The following is a 27,206-nucleotide window of genomic DNA, read 5'->3' on the forward strand; positions in this document are numbered from 1 at the left end:
ACCAAGATGTTTGGATGAGGGTTTTGTTACTTACTGTATGATTTGGGGGTTTTTTTCCTGCTTTTCCCAGCAATAATACTGGATATTCTATTTCTCTTTGAGGGAAGTAGATACGGTTCACATTATTTTGGGGGTTTTATAAGCAAAAAGCTTTGGTACCATCTTTTTTCAGGGGGGGAAATGCTGTAATTAATTCTATACTACTTCTTATAAAATACTTCATGATCCATAATACTCTGTGTGCTATATAATACTCTAATTTAATTTTGCATGTGGGTTGGGTTTTTTTACATGGAAGGCTTAATTCAAAGGAGCATAGAAAAAAATGCACTAGAAGCCTCATTTTACATACACAGTGGTAAAGCCAGTACTGCAAACTGTGGGCTCTAGCCAGCTTCGTGTTTTGCTGAAGAATAAAGAAGCAAAGTAAGGGGTTTTACAGGAGCACTTAATGTATAAAACCTGCTCAAAGCCAAGTACCTTAAAATGGAGTCTGTTGTAAGGTTGAGTTTTTAAGATGTCAGTTTCCTGCATCTCTGTCCCTTGTAACAAACAAGCTAATTGTAATTGCAGCTCTGCCTCCAGTAGGAAGGCTTTTGTACTGAAAGAGCTAGCCTTACAACAGAGGGACTGACTGTAATTGTCTTCTTGATGTGACAATAGGCATGACAATTTAAACTAGAGAGAATACTTGACAGAATGACTTCACGAAAATACACTTTTTATTGAAGGTAAAATATATTAAGGAGACCTACTAGTTAGGTGGGAAGTTTCGCTTTCTTTTTCTTCAATAAGGCGGATTTTATCCTCTGAGATCACAATCAGTCTTGAATGTAAGGATTCCTCTCCTTGCTGTACTCAATCGTGCAATCTGCCCAGCACCCAACTGCCCTCACACCAAACAAATGCCATAACAACTTCAGACTCTTTGTATGGATTTAACTGCTGTGTGGTACTGACATATCTTCTCTAGATTAAAGATCCTGGTGGCTCTTTTCTCCTTACTTTCACCAATTTTTTTTGAGGTGAAAAATGCCACCTTTCCCACTGAATCCTGGCTCTCATACATCTACTGAAAAACTGATCAAAATCTGTACATCTCCATTTTCACATAACTAAAGGGGACAGCACTCCTTTTTACTGTGGAACAAAAAAGAACCTGGAAAGTGAGAGGGCTGCTGTGAAAGGGTATGCTCCACATCTGACTTTCTTTCATGGTGTCCTGGTTTCAGCTGGGATAGAGTTGATTTTCTTCTTAGTAGCTATATTTCAGATTTAAGATAATAATTTTGGTAATACACCGACGTTGTCATTGTTGCTGAGCACCACTTACCCTAAGACAAGGACTTTTCAGCCTATCTTGATGCCCTAACAGAGAGGAGGCTGGAGGTCACAAGAAGCTGGGATGGGACACAGGCAGGACAGCTAACCACAACTGGCCAAAGGCATATTCCATACCACAGGATGTCATGATCAGCATATTAACTGGGGAGAAATCTTGCCAGGAGGACCACTGCTCAGGAACTAGTGGGCATCCAGCCATTGGTGGTGAGTTGTTTTCATTTCCATTCATTGCTTTTCCTTTTTTGTTACTTTGCTTTTGTTGCAATTATTTTTTATTATTACCATTAATATTATTGTTATTGTTATTATTATGTTATATTTCAATTTTTAAACTCTTCTTATCTCAACCTACAAGTTTTCTTTTACCCTTTCAATTCTCTTCCCCATTGCACCAAAGGGGAAGGGAGCAAGCTGCTGTGTGGGGCTGAGTTGCTGGCTGGGGTTAAACCATGACACATGCAAAGTCAGCAAGCTAAACCCCTCTAAACTCATTGATGGGGTCAGGAAAAGCCCCTTTTATTATATTTCCTTTTACTTTTATTATATATCCTGTATTTTTTTCTATGCAAAACCAGAAGACTTCAATGACTAGAAAGTGAGGTTGAAACCTCTTTCAGGTACTCAAAAAGAAAAGCATATGAAAGGAACTGAAGGTGCCCATCAAGCTGCTCCATCAGTCCTCCTCCTCAAATGGACAGGGGAGAAAATATGACTGAAGTCTTTTCGGTTACAGATAAGCACAACATTCACCAATTACCAACCAGCACGGGCAAAACAGACTCAGTTTGGGGAAATTAATTTCATCTATTACCAATCAAATCAGAGCAGAATAATGAGAAATAAAATCAAATTTTAAAGCCCCTTTTCCCCCACCCCTCCGTTCTTCCAGGGCTCAATTTCTCTCCCAAATTCTCTCCCAGTGGTACAGGGGGACAGGGAATGGAGTCTGCAGTCAGTTTATTGCACAGTCAGGTCATCCCACATTGTCACTGCTGTTGTTTTCTCCTCCATGGGAGGACTCCTCTCCCTCTTCCACTGCTCACATGTGGGGTCCCTCCCACAGTAGACAGTCCTCCACAAGCTTCTCCAAAGTGAGTCCTTCTCATCATGAACTGCTCCAGCATGGGTCCCCCATGGTGTTACAAGTCCTGCCAGCAAACCTGCTCCTGCATGAGCTCCTCTCCCTCTGGAGACAGTTCCTGCCAGGACCCTGTTCCAGCACAGGCTTTCCAGAGAGTCACAGCCTCCTTCAGGCATCCACCTGCTCTGGTGTGGGTCTCTCCATGGGCTGTAGGTGGGTTTCTGCTCCACCATGGACCTTTATGGGCTCAGGAGCACAGCTGTCTCACCATGATCTTCCCCACAAGCTGCAGGGGAGCCTCAGCCCTCAAGCATGGAGCACCTCCTCCCCCTCCTCCTTCATTGACTTTGATTTCTGCATAGTTGTTTCTTTCACTCTTCTCTCACAGCTGTAGTTGTGCAACATGGTTTTTTCTCCTTTGAAATACACTGCCCCAGAGGTGTTACCACCACTGCTGATGGACTTGGCTTACTGACTTACTGGGCTTAAAAGTAATTTTGAGCTGGGACTCGTCTGAAATATGAACTGTGGCACAACAAAATAAAAATATGTTATGTGAGCTGGTCCAGTATATTTCTTTGGATACTACCAATGCGGTTTCCTGCAACAGAGACAAGATTAATAATGCTAAACAACAGACATGATGCAAAAGATTTGATGTTACTCTTTTACAATAATAATTTAAAGCCAGTCAGAAAAAGAAAAACTGGTTCTATTCACGCTTGCTGAATCTGCGAAACTGAAAATATCTGCAGAGATGCTGTTTCTCTGGGTTCTTCAGGAATCCTTTCCAGGTTTCTGCTAGGGCATTTATACCTGAGCCCATCAAGGAGGTTATATGGGATCTGGACTGCCCGGAAGCAATGGATCTGGAGCCTCCCCAGGCAATTACTGACCCTGCAGTCAGCAGTTTCAGTACTGACATTTGCAGCTCTCTTGAATGGATCTGCTGAATCTCCTGATGAGAACCACTGGAATTTCAACATCCCAGGCAGAGAAGCAGACAGTTTTGTGTTCCATCATTGGGCTGGCTGCCTGGCAAGGCTTCTGGGGAATTTGGGCTGCCATCCAGATTTGGTGGGTCTGGGCTGTTCAGCATTTGCACAGCAGGAAGGCTTTGTTAATGCTGTGAAACAGGAGTACCAGTCTAAGACTGTAAAAAAGAGTGAAGGGGAAAGAAACAATTTTCAATGAAGTTGGTTTGAAAACCAACTTCTGAAGTATCCATGTAATGGAATTTTCTTGCCCAGAGTAGTTTTTACAGCTATTCACCACAGTATTTCCAGGTGCAGAGAGGCTCACACTTCAGCCATTTACTGACATAAATGCCTTGCTGTTCCAAGGAAAGGCTCATTTGTATGAAGAGGAACTGGCAGACATAAATCCAGTGTGACTGAGAACAGGACTTCCTGTATATGAGCAGATAAACCTAATCACTCAGTAATGGGAGAAAGGAGTTAATGGTTTTCTATGAAATATATTATCAACTTTTAAATAAGGGCTAGCGCTACTTTATCACTTAATTGAGAAACTTTGGAATACTGTTATATATGGGATAAAACACTCAACCCTTAAAAGTTAGGAAGCTGATTAGAAAATTTATCTTTTAGCCATCTTGCTGTTTGGCTATTAAAACCAAGCACTCGCAGCTATGCATGCTAACAGCAGGAGGATTTCCCATCTGTGGTGTAATTGCTTTTGTCAGTTTGTTTCAACGCAAAAAGGTGCTGCTGTTTCACAGAGAACTTGTTCAGGGAGGTTCCTGGCACACCAACTGTTAACCACTGATGTCCTGCCAAAGAAACAGAAAAAGTTGCCTCTCTACTCTGCAATAAACTTGCTAGGATTGTGCACCTGTAAAGGAAGGAAAGAGGGGAAGTAGGGGAAAACCTACAACAAATCATTTGCTATCAAACTTGTTTGGCTATAAGGTAAAGTAGGTTGTGTTTTTTTCTAGATTTTTGATAAATGAAAAAAAACTTCCTCCCACTTAAATTCAGTTAGTTCATCCTCTTTGTCTTTTTTAGCTCTACTTAGGGTTTTTAAGCCTATAGAACTATTTTTAAAAGGAACCATTTGAAAGCTCTGTGTCTACTTTTCAAGCTGGAGTCATGAACTATAGCTTGAAACAAGTAACAAAATTTAGTGGTAATCTTTTTTTCTCTGAAGTGATTTTTAGCAATTTAACACCTTGCTTAAATAGTTGTTAGAGCTTAAAGACGGACTAATGACGCTGGTAGGTTTGACTTCTCTAGGTTCCAGATAGGAAATTAGACTGCAAGAAATTGCAGCCTTAGGCCCTTAGATCTCACAAATATCCATCCTTAAGTCTCAGTGAGCAGTATTCTCCTTATATTCCTTTGAATACGTGTTTAGAACATCAGTTAGGTCAACCAGTGATGTCAGGACTTTCACTCCTGCTATCTTCTTAAGACTGTCCTCTCCAACAGCAGCTGTTCCATGAGAAAGGAAGGAGAAAGTACTAAGACTAGACTGTGAGGAGGTACGTGTTCTGCAGGAAGAGAGGAGTCTCAACACAATTACCAAAACTGTACTTAGACTATGTTTATTTGAAAAAAAGGAAATTTACTTAAGGGGAGCTATAATTTTGGGTAGTTTGTGCAGTGACATGTTGGTGCTTTGTGCTCAGCTCCTGCAATCTCTATCCATAATTGACTGTGATATTTTCTTACAAGTGGTGAGGGTTTGATATGACTAAAGAAGTGAGACCAGAAATAACATGAGGGACCTAACTGGCTGGAAATCCTTGCTGGAAAACATGGTGTTCTGGCTATGGAATCTGGAGGAGGTGGGAAATTACAAACATTTGGTGAAATTTTGAGGCCACTGTGGTGCTTCCAAGTTCGGTTTGATCCTCTGCTGGAGAGAGTTCCAACCCACATCCCTCCTGCTGCCCTCGGTATCAGGGTATGGGCTGCTCTGCATGCTCCTGTAGCTTGTTCAAAGGTCAGTAGATAAAATGCCTAAAACATTCTCACGAATAAGGACTCTTCCCCTCTGGTAAGTGTGATCATTACCTGGCTAAAGAACCAAGCTGACACTTGTTTTCTGGTTTTTGTCAAATGAATCTTGAATCCTTCTGCTGTGCAGCAGAACAGCTTCAACAGGATGAAGCAGAATGACTTCTAAAGCAGAATAGCCAGTAAAAATGAGAAGAATGAACCTTGCTCAGTGCTTTGAGGGGAGGGAGGAAGGTTCTGGACTGAAGATCATGACCTGGCAGAGGTACCATCTTACAGACACCCAGATGTGAGATTTTTTTTGATCAGATTTTCCTGCTGGCTATCCCTAGTAATTAAAAGCTTTTTGTAAGGGCTCTGACATCTACTATTCAAGCAACATGACACAACTCACAGACTTTCAAGACTGACCCAGAGTCCTTAGTATTTCATATAACACGCTACACCATAACCTTGCCTTTCCTGCCCCCTTCACCCCCCAAAATCATAAGTTTCTCTATGCTGAGAATAAAACTTTTCACCAAGTGCTGTTGAAGATTTCATAAATATATTTTTCTTTGTTTGCAAAAATGATGCAGCCTCAAGGTACTTTGTATTTTAAAGCAGGGTAAAAATTGGCAAAATTCTCACTGAATTCAGGAGTGCTGCATTGATAGATTTAGTTTGAGAACCCTGAGTGTTGTATTTGCTTGGCCTGATATATTCTGACAAATATGACTAAACATTATTCTCGCAATTTTTTTTGTTTTCCTCTGGTGATTCATAGCTTAGAGTCTATTGTTAACACTGGATACATGCCACTTTCACCACTGAACATATTGCAGAAATCTAAAAACATTTCTGAAATATCTAGATGACAAAATTATTAAAAGCTCTTGATGATATGCGGTGTATTTGTAGCTCATGAGTGGGAGAACCATTGCATACTAAACATTATTCAGAACTCACAGTTTATAAGCCCATTTGCTTACTGAGAAAAGGCTTTTGCTATGTGGGTTTTCTTTTTAATATTTTAAGTTAACAAGGTAAGTCACTTGCTTCACGTGGGAAACAGATATGTGCTGAAAAAGGCAGTTCTCTTAATAAGGAAAGGATGTTAATAAGGCATTGTTGTTATAGTAAGTGTATATGATGTTCAGAAATGCCTATTGCCCCAAGGCAGTAGAATATTTCCCCCTCTGGATTTCTCTGTCTGCCCCAGATTTAGTTCCTATTCTGATAAACTGAGGTCAGTCAAGTTTCCCAGAGAGTACCCATGAGGAAGGAGTGTGTGCTTCCTCCCTTTGCTGTTTAACCCTCTCCAAAGCAAGAAGGCTCCACTTTGTGTAGCAAAACAATAGCAATCTCTCCTTCTCTGTGACTAAATCCTCCTACCAACATATTTCCATCTGAATATTCTTAAATGTTAACTTGCACCAATCAGGTGTTTTTTCTCCCACACAAGAGTGCACGACTAGCTACTGTATTTATCTGACTTCAAGGGTTTTGTGCTCTGGACACTGACCATAGTGTCTGAGAGCCTTCTGCATCCTTCAATTAAAAAATTGAAGTCATTGTGTATTTAGCGGTTTAAAGATTGACACTTTAGTTGGAATTTTAAGAGAATGATAATTTCATGACAACGTTGGCAAAGTTTAGAAGTAAAAATCAACATCAGTGGCTGAAATGCCTGAGGATCGCTTATGGGTTCCATAAAGATGTTCCATGCTTCTAGTTTATGTTCTGGTTAAAAATTACTCATCTTGAAAGTTAGGATCAGAGTCTCTGAACAGAAGTGTGGTGTGCATTCAGCAGCCTCTGGATGGATGAGAGGTACAGCAGTGCTGTGTGTGCAACCCTCATCCCTTTGGGTGCTGGCTTTTTCTGTGCATGAGAATGGTCCTTTGACTGCACTGTAATCAAGGTGTGCAATGACCCTGAGACCAGCTCAGCTGGTAAGAGCTTGGTGCTAATAATACTAACGGTCATCGGTTTGATCTCTGTATGGACTCTTCACTTAATAGTTGGACTTGATAATCCTTGTGGGGCCCTTCCAACTCAGAAGGATGTGATGTTTGTGTAATTGCAGGCATCTAGACATGGCCTTGGTGTGTGAAGCCTAAAGAAGTCCCAGTAGCTGTTTAATCCTGTCTGAGAACCTGGTGTATATTTGATTGCTGAAACCTAAGATGCTGTAGCTGTTTTGTTATCTTTCCTTGGCTAGGCAAATCAAAGTTACTATGATTATAAGCAAGAGTTTCTGGTGCAGAGGTATCTTGTAAAAGGTCTCAATTTCCCTGTCTTGATTTAGCCTTTCATATCTAGTTACTAAGGGTCTGACTATTTTATTAAAAGCAACCCTGGGATATGATGTCATTGTTCGTTACTGAGGAAAGGCTCATGAGAAAAGATGGGTCTTGCATTATGCTCTAAAAATAGTAAAGGTCACTCCCGTCAACAAAAGATAAGATTTTTCAAGTTAAGGAAAACCCTATGTAATCTCACACAGACAGAGCACACAAAACCAAGGCAAAGTGCAGGAAATACACCAACAAAGTCCAATTGTGGGAAAAGACATTCAAAGTACTTAACACTATGTTAATGAGAATATCTTTTCCATAAAATATTTACTAAAATTCAAGTTTTCTGACACAAACTATACAATAATTCTGCAAAACTCTTAACTCTGGGAAAGTTTGAATTCAGCTAAAGCCAAAGAACTTTTTTGAAAGTAGTGCTCTTTCAAAGTATTCCAAATAAAATTATTGGAGTTCCTTCTCTCCTATGAAGAGTTGCAGTTTTCCAGTTTTATTTCCAAGGAAACAAAATATCTGTCAAGTTCTGATATCAACAATTTCTCAGAATGAAGTAGTATACAAAATTCATGTGATTAGGGGGAAAAAAACCCCTAAATATCCTTAGTCTCATAACCGAGGACTCCTTGATCAGCTCTTCAGTTTTTGGAGCAGTATAAATCAATGAATTTTAGATGAGGCAAGAGAGAAACATCAAGTAAATATGTCAATAAACCCCACTAAAGGTAGAAGAATCATCATTTTAATTTTGAGCATTAAATTTGGGCTTAATCAACTCAGTAGGATGCAGTTGAACTACCCCTCATTGCAAGACAAGTAGAGACAAGAAAGGACAAGACCATGCTCACTGAAGCAGTGTGTCAGCCTAGCGCAGTGGAAGGAAAGGCGTCTGCAGTACTCTGTGTGTGGAGAGTTCTATGAAGAGCAGAGGCAGTGGGAATGAAGGGGAGAGAATGCAATGGGAACTTGTGAAACTGCCACCAGAATCCAAATGTCCGTAGACCACAAATTAATAAAGGTGCTATTCTGCATGGAGGCAGAGCTCAATAACAAGGTCTAAAAAGTAGGTCGCATGCCAGCACTAATATGGGCCCGTGTTAGTACCTGAAGATCTAAAGAGTCTGGATACTTGGAGGAATGGGAGGGAGGGAAAGTTGTCTGCTTATGTTAGTGCAATGAACCATGTGCTACATGGCTTATGCAAAAACTCATTTTTTAGGCTTATTTGACCTTCACAGTACGCAAACTTATTTTCAGTACAATAAGCTTCTGATAAATATTTATTGGTATTCTATATGAAGTAAACATTTGTAGGGGGTAAAGAGGAAAATGTTTTACGCATGTTTTTACATCTTTTGAAGTAAAAATCATGGTGAAAACAAAAAACCACAAAAATTACCTTATAGCAAATTTCCCATAAATTTAGTATTTTGTATGATTGGGAAATCTGTAGAAGTACAAAACATTTTTCTGAATTTGGAAAAGTGATGGAGATTTTTAATAGAAGTATCTAAGAATAAAAGTAATTGATGGCAATTTTCAATTCTATCTTCTCTCTGATGATACTTGAAGGTATTGACTGCTGCTACTGATTTCTGTGGATACTGCTGTTCTAGAATTCACATGATATTTCAATAAGAAAGACAGTGAATTCTTCTTTTCCTTCTAGAAAACTGGTTGTAGCTGTTGACATCAGCTAGGTATTATGGATAAATTCAGCTAAAAAGACTAATTTATTTTTCAGAATTCCAGGCTATTCCCGAATTTTCTGGGTATGTTTCCACTGTTTTAATGTTTTGAGGTTTGTGTATACATACATGTCCTTACATATTGTCTCTCTAATGCCCCAAACTCCAGCTGAGTTTGCCCCATGAAATGTCTGCCTTGACTTAAGCATTCAGAAAGCAAACCACTAGCAAAGTAGTTCAAGATACTGAATCTTGGATTTATATTTCTTATGAGCGTTAAGGCATACAGTATTACTAGTTTCTAGGGATTCTAAAGGGAAGCAGGAAACTCAAGAGAGTGCTGGTTTTAGACAAACTTGCCAAAACAAGTATCTCAAAGGTTTTTCTGTCAGTGCCTCTGCCAGAGAGAGCCTCTGAGAAGATTCATGCTTCGACCTACTGCTGATAGCAATTAAGGATGCTAACTGTTGAAAATGCATACAAATGTGCAAATTTCTGACACTCACCCGGATGGGACCAAGATGTCCTAAGTATTATTTCTGAACTGGTTTATTTTAGTTTACTTTTTGGTGAAATGAGAAATATTGACACTATTGAAATTTCCACTTCTCCCTGTTCAATGCAAAAGTAGCTAAGGTGTAGACAACTGTGTGCAAATGAATGCAACCAACGCAGTCTGGGTAAAGACAGAAACAGAGTTTTTTGTTCTTTGTTATCTTTGGCTGTAGTAAACCTAGTGTTGCATGTGGTAATTATTGCTTGGATGCTGAAGATTTTTGGCCAGGAGCTTTATACTGCCAGTTACTACAGGGTGGAAAATATATGCTTGAGATATCTGAAATTTAATTTCTTCTGCTTCTCATTGAGGGAAAACAAAAAACCTAATAGTAGGGGCATAATGATAGATGGAGACAAAATTTAAACCAGGCATGTTGGCTGTATTACCTGGGAAAATAGAGTGTCATGATTAATTTAAAAAATACAATCTGAAAACACAGAAGAGAGTTTCATTAAAAATATTACTTTCTTCTTTCTTTCTTATTCCTTTTGGTTTTAGTGTCTCTTCACAAGCTAAGTATACTATGCTGTTTTATGAGTTGAGAGGAACTGCTTACAAAAATGAAGAAAAGCTATGAAGTTTTTGAAAAATGTATGGGATCCTTTGAGGATGGCAGGTACTCTAAACTTACTGGTATAATTTTAAGCAGGTATGTCAATGATTACTTTAAAAAAAATAGCCAGCTAATGCATATCTATACAGGTTTAAAAAAAGACATTAGCAGCTGAAGAGTGAAATAGCTTTCCTGGGATTTTAAACAAGCTAAAACATAAGGGAAAATTAAAGAATATCTTTCCATGGGTCACAGGAAGTTTATCTATAAATAGAGCATGCATTTGTTTCATAGCTAGCAGACTGCAAAAAACAACTCTTGATGCAGAACTGCTGTAGAGAAAAGGCAGTGAACTGCACTGGTACAAGTTGTACATCTACGCCAAAATGCTGTTCCTGGGGCTGGAAAAGTCAAACTAGAAAAGGCATTACCTCTTGAAATTTTCCTTCTCAGCAACTACTGAGAATTTTACAAATAAATTCTCAATTCTCCAAACAGCCTGAAAAAATTAGTCACATGTCTAAAGTTTCAATAAATTGCTTGGGAGCAATACCAAGATCTTGTATGAACTAAGTATCTTCACACTTGTTTCCAAGATAGTGAAAATGGCAGTTCAACCCAGATGCTAAAATTCTTGGTTTAGTCCCATTCTATGTAAGAAAATTATTAGAAGACAAATAGGTCTTCTATTGAACATTAAAGAGAAATAATAAAGAAGTACCATAACAAATATGGAATGGTTTTGTGTTATTCGTGAGAATAATTCATTTAAGAAAAGAAATTGCAGCTCCAGAAATTCAAAATCCATGAGACTGTCACTTTCTGGTAAACTAAACTTAATTTTGTATATGGAAACTTGCTTATAAATGTGCTGTGTTTTATTGTCAGTTGCTGTACAGCTTTTATACTGAATAACAAAGTGCTGCTGCTAAAGACACCAATATTAACCCTTGCACCAGTTGTTCATGATTCTTCCAGCCAAACTACTCACAACATTGTAGGGAGAGAATATGCACTTGATGATTTGCTTCCTTTAATGGTTTGTTAATACGTTGACTCTAACTTTTTGCAAATGACTGGATTTGTCAAACAGTGCTTTGGGCTAAAAAATAAATAAATCTGTCCATGCACATTCACATTTCTCGAGCTGATTCCTCTGAGGAAGTTATTTAGTTAAAATTTCCATGTTTCTAACCCCTAGTCTTGATGGGACCTGCCAAGCAGGTGCCCACCACCCTACTCCCAGACTGTCACACTGTGATCTCTCCAGAACTGCGAAAAGGGACGGGCTTTCTGGCGCACAGAGAATGTACTGTGCAAGAGAGTAGTTTCAACTGTTTTTCTGCTCTTCATGGAAGTTTCCATACCTGAGCTACCTTGAAATCATCACTTAATTCCGAAGTTTTTTTGTGGTTTAAAAAGCATCACCTAACACATGCAATTAGGTCTCAGCTTACCTTGATTTACCTTTGGGAGGAAGAATTTGCTTTAGAAAGACACACCCCATTTTAGATTCATCTGAGAATAAGATGCTCACAGCCTGTGAGCAAAGAACTTAATGACTTGCAATGCCCTTACTCGCACTGCTACATTCACAGGCAGCTCAAGAAAATATTTTTCTTGCATGGCAAGTTATTGCAAATAGCAATCACATGTTGGAGGTGCTTCATAATTAGTGGTGGCTAACAACCATAACCCTTTGGCTCTGATTTCAGTTTATCCTATGGTTTTTATTCACCAAGAAACACATGGACAGTTGTATCTCAAATCTTGGCTCTTAATAAAATCAATGGAGGGAAGTCTGGAGCTTAAACTGGGAATGTGAATGTTTTCTCTGCCCAGCAGAGATCTCTGCTCTCCAAAGGATGAATCTGGGAAGATCAGGCAGCAATACATCAGCAGCAATGCTGGCTGCAGTACTGGGGATCTGGCAGTCACCAAATTATTTATTGTAACTGTTCCAAACCCATGTCTGGGAACTGTGCAAGAAGCAGAAAAGCCTGGGGATTGGTAGCATGCAGATGCATCGATTGTATGCATCTCTGGTAGTTTGTTTGGCCAAGCTGCAAACTGCCTTAACCTGTTAATAATTGGTGTCTCAGCAAACTTCAAATTAGTAATATTTATGGCAGCCTGTCTTGCTGCAAACAGAAATAACAATTTTGCCTTAAAGCAATAATATACAGATGTATGCTAGGACTCCTAACTCCTTTGCAAAATAAATAATTACATAAATTGTATCAAGGCTTCAACTGCTTCAAGGCTTTTGTTACCTTGTTATATATCTTATTTTCTTGATTTCTGTCTGAGCTGAAGTGATTAAAATCCTACCCTGTTCCTAAGACAGCTAAGAATCAGTCAACTGAGGCAATGTACAATTCATGTCTGACAGATGTGTTAAATGTCATTAGCATAAAAATCAATCCAAATCACGTAAAAAATTTCTCTGTTGGACAGGTAGAAACAACATCGCCAACTGGATGTCTAAAGGGGAAGAGGGGCAAAAGAGCATGTCTCCAGAATGCTGATATTGTCCAGATTTTATGTGAAGGAAAAGCAGAACACAAGGTAATGTTATTCTGTCCTCTCTTTGTTCTTCTAGGACTATTTGTAACTTTTTTGGTTGGAAGTCTTTCATGACATGGGATAGGTTCTCAATCCATCTGGCATGTGCTTCTTGTATCTTGGGCAGAAGTGCTTAAGGTGTCCCTTGGTTTTAGTCTTTGTTATCCTGCATCTCTCTTGTGGAAGGTATTACCTTTCCTTCCCATGTCCAGGGACTGTCTTGTTTTATTTTGGTCTTTTGTATCAAAATATGCGTTATATCACCTATTTTTATCCTAGAATTAGCAACTTATTTCATTAATGTGTATAAGACCTGCAGACAGGATGTGATTAATGCTTGTTACCTCTCATTAATTTATATTAGATACATATATATTATATCAGAAAACCAACCCTTTAATTCTGATCTCTCTTGAAAATTCAAAGACAATCTTGATTACATCTCAGCTACCAGTTATTGAGCAAATCATGCCTACACTGGAACCAATCCAATTGCTTAGATTGCTAGTCGCTTGCACAAACTAAACAGTGTGCCAGATAGAGCAGCATTTTATGAATGTACAAAATGCTACATAAATAGATCAGAGTTAAATGGGTACGGGAGATCATTTTTTACTGACAGATCAATAGATTCCTAAGTGCATTTCTTAGTATGAAATACCATTTTGCTGAGAGCTTTGTTGTCCTGGCAGTGTCTGATACACAGTGAGGGACATTCTTTGTATTATCATAGTCAATTTCAGCTCCTGGTATTTTTGTTTCTGACTCTCTCCAACTACACTCTTCTGTGTGTTTGCTACCAATGTTTCTCTATGCTACTTGCAGATTCAATTTTATTTTTTTCCTCTGAATTCTTATTTCTTAGTGCTTGGTTAATGTCTCACAAAGTTTCTGAAAACAGTTAGTTAGGTGTTAGGAAATGTACTAAAACCCATCCCAGCAGCTGAATGACACCTAGGTTAGATATTTGCAAGCTCCCTTATTAATTTTCACTGTGAAACTGTTAAGGTACTGACCAAATATTTTATTCAAGCTCTCAGAACTTCTCATAAGAGGCTCATAACTTGACTTATTTTATTAAATCTTATGAGAAGTATATTAGATGATCTTAAAGAGTGAGTGAAATGTCCAAATACCTGGAACCTAAAATTTAAATTTAAACTCCTTAGAATTGAGTTTAGCTACATTTACTTCTCTTTCTTAGAGTCACTTGGTGTTTTGGCAGAATTGAACATCATTTAATAGAAAGCATTCAGCATGTAATATTAGAGGTACCTATAAGCTTGATAGAGGTAAGGGCTACTTGGGGCCAGATTGGCTAGCCTCTGTAGGGTGCTAATAAAGCTACGCCATGCTGCATGTCTAAATTAGCTGTGCAGTTAAACTCTCCTTAGGCCTTGCTCAGTGAACCTTTACATACCAGAGAAGCAGTCTTTGATCAGATCTCTGCTGTTGGGAGCCCCCATACATGGGCTGATGGAGGATACCATTTGGCTGGCCTTTTTCAACTTAATTTTTCAGAGAAGCCTCATTTTAAACACTGAGACCCAGTAGCTCCGCGGCTATGCAAACCTGATCTAGGAATGTGTGCCAGCTGCTACAAAGAGCGCTTTAATTTACCACTTATTTCCATGAGCTTTCTGTTCCCTGCCTGCAACTGCACAGATGCACAGATTCCTTGAGGACAGAGTGTTCTGGATGGATTACATCCCATGTGATGTGCTAAACTTCTTTACCTCTGATCTGCTCTGGTGCAACACAGGAGTAACTAGCCATGGCTAATCATGGCAGACAGGATAATCAGGGAGCCTGGAAATGAAAATCAGAATTTAATGCATTTTTATTCAGTCAGTTAATATTTAATTAATAACTAAAGTGTTTTGATAGACAAAGGTCTCAAAGTTTCATTTACTTCTTTTTCTTTTCTTTAATGGTTACTGCAAAAAGCTCCATGTACTGCAGTTACTTTCATGACCAAGGAAGGGAGACAGTGTCAGTACAAGCGGTACCTTGCTTATTTTGTTCTGTTGGATTTCTTTCATCATCTTTTGGAAGAATTTCTAGCTCAATGCGTCTCTTAGCAAATATTTCTTCCCAACTTTCTAATTTATGTCTCTCTTAATGAAGTTCTCAAGAGTCTTCAGCTGCACGTGACAAGAGTTTCCTGAATGTTAACCTGGGGCTGTGTCCTTTTGTGGATCATGGTAATTGTGAGATGACTTACAAGAATTTTAAGTAGCTGCATTTTGCTTTAGGAAGCATACCAGACTGTCATTTCAAATCTATGAGGAAACATAGGTATGATACCATTCATCTGTGCTTTATTTCAGTACTTCCAACTGAGAGGAATTAATCTTGACTCTGTACCAAATGATACTATCCCTCCACTATAGTAAAAAATGTAACAACAACACTTCTCGTGTTTCCCTGATTTTAAAAGAAAATGCATGGCCACAAAACCTGCATATCGAGGGGGATCATGATTCTGGCAGCAATATCCAATCTCACACTTTAATGCTCTTTCCAGTGATGAGTTTGTGTCTGTAGATATGTTCACATCTGATCTTAAATTATGTTATTATGTTAGTTTGATATACAGGATGAGCGACAAAGAGAGAAAAATCAGTATGATCATCACAGTACAAATGCAGAATATTCGATATCAAACCACTTATCCAAGCAAACATCTCTAAGCACTTTTGTCTACTGTTATGATATTAAACTGCATATGCCTCATAATCTAGTCCTTCTAATTACTCTTTCAATTTCTTAGTGCAATAAAAAAAAAATGCATCTGTAAAACAGAAGTAATTGCCTTATCTCCTTAAATATACTGGGGAAAAAAAGTATATTTATATTTGAATGTCCATTCAATGGTTGTTTGAAGAAGTCATAAAAGCAGATGAAGGATACACTGTCAGCAGTATAAAGGAGTCCTTCCCTCTTGAGGTCAATTGAAATGTAAATAAAAGGTGACTGACAATAATTACACCAAAGACAATAAACAGAAACAGGCCCACTAGGCTTGATTGCTCAAGGAACTTCAGAGGACAGACATAGCAGGAGTTATGGCACAACTGTTTCCACAAGATGCCCAAAATGCCTATAAAAAAAACTCTGTGATATATAAACAGGTAGAAAATATAGTCAAGGTTGCATTGCCACTCAGGGCCCCATGAAGGTGTGCTAATTCAGTAAGGAGTCCAGGTGTTTATCAATATCAGGCTATACTGATTTTTGAATCATATCTTACAAGCTGTCTTGAGATGTCATGACATTGCTTTACAGGCTCATGATCCCCTGAGTCTCTGATTTAATTTAACTGATCAGGTCAGCAGGGCAGCACTGAGGCGAGGCCATCAGACCCTTCAAGTGTAGATCATGCTACAGTAACTTTTCCAAGGAAAGTTGTACCAGTTGTTTGAATCCATACAATTGTCTCCTTTTAAATCAAGACTAAGTTCAATTCATATAGATAAAACATCTATTTAAAATATATTACCCGCTTTCAGCCCCAACACCCTAACAGGAGAGCTTGTTAAAGAGGCTCTATTCCGATGTGCAGAATGCAGGAAAATGTATGAATCACAGCATCACAAAACAGGCAAGATCGGATCCAAGTCTGAAGATTGTACAGTCCCACCCCACTGCTCAAAGGAGGACCAGGTACATCACATTGCTCATGACCACTTCCAACCAGCTTTTGAGCATTTCCAAAGAAGAAGACTAAAGATCATGGGCCACCTGTTCCAGTGTTTGGTCCCACCATCTTTAGTCTACATCCATTTTCATGTATTTGACTTTGTGCCCATTGCCTCCCGTCACCACTCCCCTGAGAACAGATTCCCTTCTCCTTTAGTCTGTCTCTCCCATCCTACTAGAACTCTATATACACTAAGGTCTCTGCTGAGCCTCTCTTCTCCAGCCTAAACAGTCCCAGATCTCTCTGTCCCTGTATGGCAGATGCTCCAAGCTTCAAGCTCTTAATCTCTTTCCTGGCTCTCCACTGGACTCGCCCCAGCAGACCCATGTGTCTTTTGTATTGGTGAGCACAGAACTGGACACAGCATTCCAGGTGTGCCTTGCCAATGCTGAGCACAGGGAAAGGATCACATCCCTCAACTTGCAACGCCCTTCCTAAAGCAGCCTACAATGCTGTTGGCTGTATTTGTCCAGAGGGCTCATGTTCACCTTCACATCTACCAAGACCACCAAGTCCTCCTCTGCAGAGATGATTTTCAGCTTGATGAGATCAAATGACTAAATCATTTGTGTGGTAGGTGTGGTATTGTCCAGGGTTGTCATGTGTATAACTCTCTATAAAATTGATCAATGCTGCAAATACTGAAATAAATGTGTGTAAACAATACAAAACTGCTAACTGCTAACTGTAAAATTAAGGGTTTATGTTCAGTACTACATTTTCAGATGTTAACAGCTTCCAAAATAACCATTTCCAAACACATAATACAAAATAGTTTTAATTACTAGGGTGTTGGGATGCGAAGTAACTTAAATTGTTGAATATGCTTTGCCACAAACACTGTAATTTATCTTATGAGTTTACCTGCAGCTATGGCAAATCACTTTTTCAGTGGAATCTTACCTTATTCTTTTAGTATCAAAAGATAAGTGTTCCATTTGGTGGTGACTTTCCAGACTGATTTCTACTGAGCCACCATCTAGGTATTTCATATAAGATGGGGACAGCAAATGTGGGAAAAAAAATATATCTTCAAGAAATATCAACTTTATGTGTTATGCTATTTAAAGCAAATTTTAAAAGTGGAAACCAAAAGCCAATCACAACCACCTCATACATCCTTTAAGAAAAGGATAGAAATTATACTAAAATGCATTTAATTTTTGAAAAGAAAACCTACGTGAGTCTACTGCTCTGATGTGGTAGGGCAGACAGAGGAAGTCCTGAACTTTTCCTCCCCTTAAGAGATGGCACCAGCAACCTGGTAAGCACCACTGGCTCCCAACATAGGTCTGCCTCAGCATATACTCCTGCTGCTGCTGCAAGTTTCAGGTGTCAAGATACTTCCACCTACTTCTTGTGTTTAGTTGCTTTGGTATCTTTCACACAGAAATAGAAAGGGCAAACCCACATGATCTGTGTAGGGAACATAGGCAGATGGATAAGGGTTGAACTGCAACCTCCTAAGCTTGGTAGCTGGAGCTCATGGTACAATCTGTTCTGTGAAACATCCTTTCCCATGTTATTTCTGGCTGTTTCTGCAATGCGTCATCAAATGCTATTCATACTATGAAGCACAATGATTGCATTGCTCTTTAATTCCCCTCAAGCTTGCCGTGACTGTTGATTAAACAGTATGTGGGCTATGATTAGCTTCAATGTAGAATACAAAATTGACTCCTACCTGCTCAGGAGGATCTCCATAGCAGACAGTGCTTTGGTTTTTTCCTCTTGAACCGAGCCATCAGTTTTAGGACCATTAATGTAATAGTCATGCAAATATAAACATGAACCACTGAAAATATGGAATTTGTCTTCTTTTTGATCAGAATAATAAAAAATGAAAATATTTTAGACTTTACCTCAAGTTTCAAAATCATTTAGTCTTTATAACTGCTGCTGCTGTTTTGTGATACTTGTCTCCTCCTTTCAGCATTTCCCCATTCTTCTCCTTTCTCCCAGAGAAGTACCAGACATACAGTTCAACGAGTTCTGTTGCGACTTTCTGGCTTCCGATAGCTTTGGCCTGTGAATATCCTTGGTATCTACTGGCAGTTCAGCTTATTCTGGGTGCTTTTCTCTTAGTGTCTATCTCATACTTGGTGTCTAGTTCTCATGATATCTGTAGGAGCTTTCAACAAGACTCCTACAAAATCTCATCAAAATTTACATTTTGTTAAAATTGAGTGGCTTGTTCAATGGATAAGGAAGTGATTGGACAGTCATATCCAGAGGGCAGTGGGGGACAGCTCAGTGTTCTGATAGATATTGGTGACAAGTGATGTCTCTCAGAACTATACACTAGTACCAGAGTTATTTAATGTCTTCATCAATGGCATAGACAAAGAGATTGAAGGCACCCTTGGCAAGTTTGCCAATGACACTGGGCTGAGTGGTGCTGTTGACCCTCCTAAAAAGACATGATGCCATCCAGAGGGACCTGGACCAGCTCAGGAAGGGACCACGGACATTTATGAGGTTTAACAAGACCAAGTGCAAGGTGGTGCACCTGGGTCAGGGCAAACCATGGTATCAATCCAGGCTGGGGAATGAAGGGATTGGGAACAGCTCTGCCAGGAAGGACTTGGGGGTTCTGCTGGGGGAAAATCTCAACATGACTCAGCCATGGGCACTCACAGCCCAGAGAGCCAAACATGTCCTGGGCTGCATCCAGAGGAGTGTGGGCAGCAGGGGAGGGAGGGGATTCTGCCCCTCTGCTCTGCTCTGCTGAGACCCCACCTGCAGTGCTGCATCCAGCTCTGGGGTCCCAGCACAGGTATGACATGGACCTGTTGCGGTTAATCCAGAAGAAGGCCATCAGAAAGATGATTATCTCCTATGAAGACAGGCTGAGAGAGTTGGGACTGCTCAATTTGGAGAACAGAAGTCTTCAGGGACACCTTATGGCAGCCTTCTAGTACCTAAAGGAAGCCTACAGGAACATTGCAGAGGGACTTTTTAAAGGATGTCTAGTGATAGGAAAAGGCAAAATGGCTTTAAACTGAAAGCAGGTTTAGATTAGACATTAGGAAGAAATTCTTTACTGTGAGTTGCTGAGGCACCTCAACAGATTCCCCAGAGAAATTGTGGATGTCCCACCCCCAGAAAGGCCAGGCTGGATGGGCCTTTGAGCAACTTGGTCTAGTGGAAGGTGTCCCTGCCCCCTGCACCAACCACCAACAAAACAGGAGAACAACATAAGAGAAACCAGTGGCTGGAAGTGAACCCACATAAACTGAAGACAGACACATTTTTAAACATTAAACTCATGTTTTAAACAGTGAGAAAGTTTAATCATTGGAGCGAAGTTTCAAGTGAAGTGACAAATGATTCATTTTGTGTTATCTTCAAATACAGGCTGCTTTTCTGGCATGTACTTTAACATGTACAAGCTATGTGTCACAGAAGGGCAAGTTATCCTGTGCTCTGAGCAGGGATAAGGGAGAGAAATTTAATGTTTGTGATATAGGGAGATTAGGGAAAATTATGCTCATTCTTCTTTAATCCCATCTGTTATTGATATGAGTGTGATTGCATGCACAAAAAATGAGCGCAAAATGTCTGACTTGGTCATTTTTATGCTGCCAGTTTCATTTGTGAGTACATGTTCTGAACATCTGTATTCTTTCATTGCTTTGCAGGGGTCACAAAGTCGCTTTACAGTGACATTCCCCCCCCCCCCGCCCCGCCCCCCAGTCTCAAGGGAAGAACTTCAGAACAAAGCACCGGTCTGCAAGAGATCACTAAGAATTTCTGTGTCTTTTAAAAAAATCTTTTTAATCAAACTCATCCTCATTCTGGAAATTCATTAGTAATTGTTTATTTAGTATAATGGCTCAGTTCCTTTCTCATTATTAAAAAGTTCCTTCCAAAGGAATATAGTGTTTCTGTCTGGACACCATGGAGTAGCTCATATTTCTGTTCTATTTGTTGATGTGCCAGTTTTTAAACATGAGTTCTGAGATCCTGAACTGTGCCACAATATAAGAATCTGCACAGTGACAATTACTGGCAACTTGCACTGGCACTGAGGTATTGTAAAATACGGTGTTGATTCTAATTATTTTCTGTACCATTTCCAACACTAGAATCCTAAATTTTCAAGACTGAACAATAACATGTGGTAGAATGGAAAGAACTCTTTCAGTTTCTACTTTCCATTAACAGCCAGTGTTACTATTCTCTTGCTTTTCATCTTTCCTGTTAGGTTGGAACAAAACAAAACCTAAGAAACAGCAATTTTAATTTTTAGGATAGGGCCTTGCTTTCTGAAAAAATGAAATAAAAAACTTACTCATTAAAATAGACACTCGCTGAGACCAACTAAATTCACAGCTGTTGTTGCATTGCAACACCAATGAAATCAGACGGTAAAGCTCTGAAAAATCTTAAACTCCGTGAGAAATGGACTTTTCAAAGTGGTTTTATGAAGACATTAACCAGGTTTACATTGTTTTCTTATGGCAATTATGCTAAAAATCAACTAGTCTCCTTCAGTGAAAATTACTTTTGTTCAGACAAAAGAGAAAAATATCAATAAACTATATTTTAAGCCAGTGCAAATGGATTTAGTTTTTTTGAAGTCAATAGATTTATCCCAATTTCTATTAGTTAAGGATGAAGTAAAACTGTTCACTACTAAAAATGGCTACTTTACCTCTTTTAAGTCGCTGAAGCTGCTCAGAAAGCATCATATTCTATTACTTTTCAGGACTTCATTTATTGCTGTGTTTTGCCTCAGCAGGATATTCTAATAATGGTATGGGCTGTGTGTCCAGCATCCAAGTGTGCTGCCTGCTTTTGAATATTTCTAACACTCCCTCTTTACCATCCCTCCTCTCAGCCTTTCAAAGAGACGTTTGAACAAAAAAAATACTAGTTGTCTTCAAATCTCCCTGTAAGAAATGAAAGCAGTCCTTAAGTCTTGGTGGAGGGAATCTACAACAGGGATATAGTATTTCTCTGAATCCTCAACTATGTTTTATCTCAGGATGTGTGCATGCGACGGCACAATGTGAGGGCTGAGCATTCTTGTGGGGCATCTCATGACTTAATGTTTTCTTAACTTTCCCTTCTGTCTTTTAAGGTGTTTCTGTGCACTTCATGAAGTTCCCATTTCCAAAGATTTTCATCTCCTACAGCCACACTAGCAATTCAGTAGCAACAGTTTAGAGAGCCACAAACAGAAGAAGCGAAGGACCTGGAGCACAAGTCCTATGAGGAGGGGCTGAAGGAGCTGAGGTTCTCTAGCTTGGAGAAAAGGACACTCAGAAGTGACCTTATCACCCTCTACAACTGCCCAAATGGAGTTTGTGACCAGGTGAAGGTCAGTCTCTTCTCTCAGGTAACAAGTGAGAGGGAAAAAAAGGAAGTGGCCTTAAGATGCAAAAGGGGAGGTTTAAATTAGATATTAGGGAATTTTTTTTTCACAGAAAGGTTTGTAAGGCATTGAAAAAAGACTTCTCAGGGAAGTGGTGGAGTCATCGTCCCTAGAATTGTTCATAAAACGTGGATATGGCACTCGAGGACATGGTTTAATGGTGAACATGGTGATGGTGCTTGTTGACAGTTGGATTTGATGACCTTAAAGATCTTTTCCAGCCTTTATGATTCTGTGATTTTGCTACTTATGAAGCAAGCAACAGCTTCGCCATCTCAAGAGACCAGATCACCACATCCTTTACCCATGGCATGACCAGATAAAAGAGATACTTAGATAGCAAAAGCCTGCTTTGATATGGATGACAAATCTCAGCCTCTCAGTTATCTCACTGTCAGCCGATATTGTCTATCTGTAATCTACACAGCGTACAAGGGTTCTCATAAATAAATAAGACATTCATGTTCCAATCCCACTCGTCCATGTATTGACTTTTATTCATACATGTTCTGTAATCAACCTGCATAAAAAATTAAACTCACTGCTTCTTCTGCAAAGAACACTTTAAATATATGAAGGAAGAAAAGCAGAGAGTAATTGCAACATGCTCTCCAGACCAAATTTGTTAGTTGGCTAATTTCAGAACACATCTTTATACCTTGATGCTTTAGGAGAGGGTGGATATAACTGTAGACTTAGGGCACGGTAAGTACCCATGACTGTCGTGGAACACATTTGTTTGAGGAAACTTGTCCCTACACTTCCACCAATGCAGTGTGGGCTCTCAGCCTCCCCACCTGCCAAATAAATCCTGCAGGATGTCACAGGCAGAGTGTCTGTTTCCTGCTAGGCAATGCCCTGTGACCCTTGGCAGCAGGAGCCTCTTTCCTTTCAGTCTTACTGCGCTGCTTTGTGTCCTCTCTGGGTGAGAGTTGAGAATGCTCCTCCCTTGGAAGGTTTTGGACTAAACCCCCAGGTAGGAAGGAAGTGATGCGCAGCATCTTTTGTCAGAGGTAAAATGCAATTAGCTTGGAGGATGTGTGAGTAAAGGAAGCTTACAGGAAAATAGAATCACATGACTCTGATGAAGCATTTAAAAGCACTTGTCTCAAAAATAGGATAAAGTGAGTTAGAATGCAGGAAAGCTGGGATCCTTAGGCATAGCATTTCAGTATAGCCCAGGTCTCATAACCTATTAAAATGTATCTTTTGCCCCTGTGAATTTTCATAGACAGGATGGTTGTGAGGTCTTTTCTGTCTTTTCACATGAAGTCATAGCAACTGCAGATCTAAACTGTGCACTTATTTTGAAGATGTAGAACGAAAAATTAGGTTTATAATAATATATCTTTATATAGTGTGTCATGTCTGTATACAATTTTCAGTAAGAGTAATGGAAGGTTTCAGTCTCTCTGGAATTTGCATTTGGTTTTGGTATCAGTGTCAGTATCAAATCTGGATTTTTCATTTTCAAATATAGTATAATTAGTTTACTGATTTAGTGAAGTCAGACTCTTATTTATATGGTCCTTCTGTAACTGAAGAATATATTCATTTTTATGTTGAAAAAATTTAATTAGAGAAGTTGGTTGTGGTTTTATGTATTTGGTTCATGCAATTTTATGACTGAAACTATAGGTAGACAATATACAGTACATTTGAATAAAAACATAATAAAAAGTCAGCCAAGGAGATGAATTTAATAAATTCAAAATGATTTGTGGCAGAGTGACTTTCCCAGAAGGTTAGCTTACTAAATTCATTTCACAAGGGTTATTTTTAGCAATTTAGAAATTTCATTTGGAACAGCCAGCTTAGATGTGATGTTAAAATTGGAAGAAACAGCCACAGCTTTATAAACAGGAAAAGTCTGGTGTAGTACCACATTATAACAAAATTTGGGTTAATTATGCCACCAACAGAACAGAATTTTGGCCATAAAGTTGATAGCAATTAAAGATATAAAAGTGATTTCGAAACATGTTATTTTTATCCAGTAATATTTATGTTTGTTTACATTGGTGCAGAATAATTTTTGCTCTCCCTCTTCAGTTCTTCTGCTGTGAAATGAAAGAGAAATTAATTTGATAAAAATGTCTCCCAGCAATGGGTTCAATCAACATTTCAGGGATTTTCTGATACCAGAACTACTCAGATAGATATGTGCCCCATTTCCTTGAGCAGATAAGACAAATGAAATTTCTGTAGGATTATTTACAAGACCTAAGTAGAGTTGTTCCCAGTGGACCCTGGTTTCCTCTGCTTGTTCAAGCTGTGATTAGTGCAAGGCTGGAGAGGAGCCACCCCCCTCCAGGAAGCCGAGGTGAGCAGTCACTGACCGCTGTGTGCTCTCTCCCTCACGGCAGATCAAGAGCCATTCTGGTTTGCTCCTAGCTTCCTCATCAGGATGTAATGATACAGCCAAGCCATGAGCCACTTCCTTTGATTGCACCTCCTCTGCTAGTGGCTGGCTAGATAAAGGACATTATATAGCTTCACAATCTCTTTGATGGACACAATTTATCAAAGGGACATCCTACCCTTCCTTGTGCAAGTAGGACTACGTGGGGCTGTGTACGTGCTCCCAGTCAGGAGACATTGAACTGTCCAGGCTGTTCTGTTTCTGCTCAAGAAATGCTGGTGGTACAGCACAAGTCCCAGATCTGGCACCAGCAAGAATCCACTGTGATTTTTTTAGAATTATATGCCACTTGATCTCTTAGAATTTTGTCATATGTTGCCTAGATAGCTTAGGCATATGCTTGCTTATTCACAGCAGTTATAAAATTATCCTCATTAGTGATCACAGTCACTCATTTAAAAAATGGCACTAAAGTTAAAGGAAGGTGGCAAATAGATACCACACTGTATGATAATGCACACAGAAGATAAATCATCCACAAAATTTACAATTTAAAAGCAGCAGCTCCTAAGTTTATTTTTGCAGCCTGCTCCCATTTCCACTGATAGTATAGGGCTTACAGCCTCTGTTCAGTTCATGAAATAAGGATTCATGATACCCACTTGAGAAGTATATGAGACAGCATCTAGGTCCAGGCAAGGGAGGTGGTGCTGAGAAGAAGCTGGTTAGAGGAGAGGCAGCCTTTATGACATCAGAACATTTTCAAGATCCTAACTGTGTATTTTGGCAAAGGAATATTTAAGGAGGAAGCATAAAACAGACATTGTTTTTTTGTGGGAGTTGTTCTGTAGCTTATTTTTTCAAGAAGATTATTTTGTGTATCAGGGATGCATTAAAAAAAAGCAAGGAAACGCTGAATGGGGAATGAGAAATTTGGGAGTGGTTGGTACCACAGGTGCACCTGAAGTAGAAGGAAATGAGAAGAGAAAATCTCATGTCAAATTTTATCATTAGAATAAAAAGCCCTTTAGAGTAAAATAACAAAATTCTCACCTCCACATCTCTCTTCCTCTTCATACGCGAGAGAACTGATGTTTTGTAAAGTCAGCCAGTACTGTATCAAGGTGGGGATCAGTGAAATCAAGAGAGAAGACAGCCTATCTGTTGTGGCCAAATGATAGAGAGAAGGAAAAAGGGGGAGAAACTGAAGAGCAAATAATAATTATTAGTTAAACAACTAAGAAGTTAGTTAACTTATAATCCTGGGAAGAGCAAATGGAAATACTCAACATCCAGACTAAATCAAGTAGCTATATTCCATTTAAATATTCTGGCCAGTCTGCCCTTGTTATGGAGCAAGAGAAAGAAGTAGGAGTTTGCAAGGTTTTGTCAGTACCACCTAGAAAACCAAAAACCATCAAACCTTGTGGGTACTGCTGCTGAGGAAGGTAATAAATATGCTATTCATTTAACCATTCACTATGTGGTGGACATATCAAGCAAATAACACCATTAAAATACAGAACAAAACTTAGCGTATTCCAGCACTTAGAAAACTGTTAATGATAAACGTTTAACCCTCAAACTAAAAGCAGGCAGGTGGTCAGATATGTAGTCGATAAAATTTTTTTGGTACAGTAATACAAAAACCACTTTCATAAATTATGCAAAATGTGTTCCATGAAGGACAAGGAGAAGTGCTTTTTTCTATATTAAATGAAAACTTCATCAAATAGTAAGTAATACAGTGTTTACTAGTATATTACAAGACCTATATTACAATCGTATATTCATCTCTATCACTAAATAGATGTATTATTGAATCTGAAGATTTATTATCCTGCTTCTCAATACTCAGAAAACTAGTTTCTGACATTTTGTGCTTACATTTTATTCAGTTTTTTTCTGCTAGGGAGGCACACTTTGTAATATTTTCTGAAGTTGATAGCATTCTCAAAAAGAGCACATCTTACTACATTGTAGCAATATAAAAATGGAACAGGAGAGTTAGATGACAATTACTTTGACTTAATGACAGCTTAGCTTCCTTTGATTTCAGTTATCTGAAATTTTCTCTGTATTTGAAAAGTCTCTAAGTATTGTTGTAAAAGTTTTAATGATAAAATTCATGAGAAGATTTGGCACACAACCTACATATATAAGGAAGCTCACATAAGTTACACCTGATATTTGTTTCCTCTTTCTTTTTAAATAGAAATTGTTCATAAGGGGATTCATTTGGTGTGGTAGAAACAGCAAGATTCTGAACATTTGTGTCCCAGCTCCATGAAGCCCTGGAACACATACTTAACGTTAAGTTCTGGGATCACATTAGGGACAATGGGACCGTATAGCAAAAATATGTGTTCTCAAGTGACCCACTGGATTGGAGTCAATATTTTCTGCAGAGAAGTTGAAGATGCTCATCCCTGGAAGTGTTCAAGGCCAGACTGGATGGGACTTTGAGCAACCTGCTCTGGTGGAAGGTGTCCCTACCCACAGCAGACGATTTGGAACTAGAGGATCTTTAAGATCTCTCCTCCAAAACAAATCATTCTATGATTCTAAAACTCTGTGGTTTTTTGCCTCTTACAGAATGGAGGTTGCTAGATCAGGATTTAAGAGGAAATTCAAATAAAAGGTCTAAAATTTCCATCCTAATGCAACTACACCTTTCACACAATTCAATTTTACTT

At 39.0% G+C, this 27,206-nt stretch overlaps 1 long non-coding RNA gene across 1 annotated transcript; it reads left to right on the top strand.

The window, feature by feature from the left end:
- Positions 1-1,375: 1,375 nt before the first annotated feature.
- LOC116438616 lies at positions 1,376-23,072 on the top strand. Its single transcript, XR_004237842.1, has 4 exons — positions 1,376-1,548; positions 10,446-10,563; positions 12,958-13,068; positions 21,855-23,072. It is a non-coding gene; the product is annotated as an uncharacterized LOC116438616 (long non-coding RNA).
- Positions 23,073-27,206: the final 4,134 nt, after the last annotated feature.

Source organism: Corvus moneduloides, chromosome Z, assembly GCF_009650955.1.
Source record: "Corvus moneduloides isolate bCorMon1 chromosome Z, bCorMon1.pri, whole genome shotgun sequence".
Classification (NCBI taxonomy): Eukaryota; Metazoa; Chordata; class Aves; order Passeriformes; family Corvidae; genus Corvus; species Corvus moneduloides.